Source organism: Portunus trituberculatus, chromosome 25 (genome assembly GCF_017591435.1).
Source record: "Portunus trituberculatus isolate SZX2019 chromosome 25, ASM1759143v1, whole genome shotgun sequence".
In the NCBI taxonomy this organism is placed as follows: domain Eukaryota; kingdom Metazoa; phylum Arthropoda; class Malacostraca; order Decapoda; family Portunidae; genus Portunus; species Portunus trituberculatus.
The window spans coordinates 11,738,265-11,740,764 of record NC_059279.1 but is presented as its reverse complement, the minus strand read 5'-3'; the positions used below and the strand labels follow the sequence as shown (position 1 = coordinate 11,740,764).

Genomic DNA, 2,500 nt, shown 5'->3' with positions numbered 1-2,500 from the left:
AGGAGCAGCAGCAGTAGTAGAAGCAGCAACAACAGGAGTGTTAGTAGTTATAGTAGCACAGCACCACCAGTATTTCTTGTTGTTATCGTTGTTGTTGTTGTTGTTGTTGTTGCTGTTGTTGTTGCTGTTGCTGCTGCTGCTGCTGCTGCTGTTGTTGCTGTTGCTGTTGCTGTTGTTAATGGTGATGGTAGTGGTGGTGGTGGTATTTTTTTTTCAGCTGATGCTGCAGTAAGAGTGGCAGTAATAGAAGCAGTAGCAGCTGCACCATCACCATCACCATCAACACCATCGATTGTAGGACAGAAAGTAACAGGAAAAAAAAGTAACACGAAAAAAAGTAACGGAAAAAAAGTAACAAGAAAAAAAGTAACAAGACAAAAAGTAACAGGAAAAAAAGTAACACCGAGATAAGGCACAGGATAAGAACCTGCTTCAGCTGAGTAATTGAATGTTGCTGTTTCTGTTTCTGAGATTTCCTCAATTCAGAACAAGATTCGGTTACTGTTTCAGAGTTTCAGAGACGAATTGTCTGCTTCAATTCCAGTTTCCAAGGCTTCCTCATCGAAGAACAAGATTCAGTGCAGCTACACACACAACCAGCAGCATGGAGATCACACAGAGCAACAAGGGCGGCAATAAAATTTGTTTCGAGGGATATATGTACACACTGTCGTGCACACGGAAAAAAAAATCTGGTGGAAGTGTTCTGAGAAAGGAAATCGAGATTGTAGAGGAAGTCTCAGCACTACGCCCGACTTGGATCATCCAGAGCCAGGCCTACCCCACAACCACGCTGCTGACCACATCAACGTGACATACACAAAATGTCGTAACTTGATGAGGCAGCAGGCGGCCAGCTCCCTAGACAAGCCATCCCAGATATTTGCCCAGGCAGTGGCAAACCAAGACCATGCTGTGCAGAAGCGTTTTCCGTGTGAGGAGAACACCAAGCGATCCCTCAGATACCACAGGCGCACCCCACCAATGCCCGAACACCTGCACGACTTCACTTTGCCAGATGAGTGGAAGGATACACTGGGACCCAACCCTCAGCAATTCCTTCTTTACGACAATGGGCCAGAGGCAGTCAGTCGTATTATTGCCTTTGCCACATTAGAGGACCTGCGCCGTCTGTCAGCTGCAGAGACCATCTATATGGACGGTAACTTCAAGATGGCACCACCACAGTTTACTCAAGTGTACGTGATTAGAGTTCCATTTAAGACTATACATGTCTCCTGTGTCTATGCTCTATTACAGAATAAGACAAGAGCGGTGTATTCAGAGCTGTTTGATGTCGTTGTGGACCGTATCACGCAGTTGGGAATAAACCTTCATGTACAAACAGTTGTGACAGACTTTGAAGATGCCGTTTTGCGTGCAGTGAGTGCCAGCTTTGGTAGAGAAGTCGAGACAAAGTGCTGCTTCTACCATCTTACACAGTGTACCTGGCGTAAAATACAGCAGCTTGGTCTAAGAGATAATTACCACTCAGACTTGGAGTTCCGCCGGTTCTGCAGCATGTTGGATGGACTCGCCTTCCTGCCCACTGAGGAAGTGAAAGAAGGTATGGAGCACCTCAAGACCGTTACTCCTGCCGAGGCTACTGAACTGGTGGACTATTTTGACACGACCTACGTCTCAGGTAGCTACAGAAGTCAACAGCTGCAGAATTCCCAGGGCGTCAGGTTGCGTGTTGTACCCCCGATGTACCCCCCTGCTATCTGGAATGTACATGAGGCGACATTGTACGGCAACCCCCGTACCAACAACATTTGCGAGGGCTGGAACAATAAGTTCTCAAACTTAGTTGGACACCATCATCCCTCTGTATGGAAGTGCATACAGTGGTTCCAAAAAGAACACGCTACCGTGGACACGATGGTGCAGCAGGACCTGATTGGCAACACACCAAAACCAAGACATAAGAAAAACGCAATTCAATTGCAGAAACGGCTTCAACATCTTTGTCAGGACAGGGTGGAAGGAAGAAAATCCATCCCAGAATTTTTAGAAGGAATTGCTCACAATATACATATAACCCGGACAATACAGTAATACACATCTTGTATTTTAATGTTATTTTTTTTACTTTTTTATTCGTGTTTTCAAATACTAATTCATGTATATTGTCTTCAAGAATGACCACTGTTTTTATTACTTTCAATTCGTTTTTAAATTTATTTAGTGTTTTTAAAATTATCTTCAAGAATGACCACTGTTTTTTACTTTTTGATTCGTGTTTTTAAATCTATATTTATTGTTTTTAAACTTATCTTCAAGAATGACCACTGTTTTTTACTTTTTGATTCGTGTTTTTAAATTTATTTATTGTTTTTAAACTTATCTTCAAGAATGACCTCTTTTTAATTTGTGGTTTTAAATTTATTTCATGTTTTTAATTTGTGTACATTATGGTCAAATTAACCACTGTTACTTTTTTTCCGTAATGAAATTAGTATTGTTACTTTTTTTCTTGATACTTTATTTCCTAGCAAAA

At 42.0% G+C, this 2,500-nt stretch overlaps 1 protein-coding gene across 3 annotated transcripts in view; it reads right to left on the bottom strand.

Annotated features, from left to right (window-relative positions):
* Positions 1-2,500, bottom strand: part of LOC123508942 (cell wall protein DAN4-like) — a 57,874-nt gene that overhangs the window by 24,000 nt on the left and 31,374 nt on the right. The window lies entirely within an intron of this gene.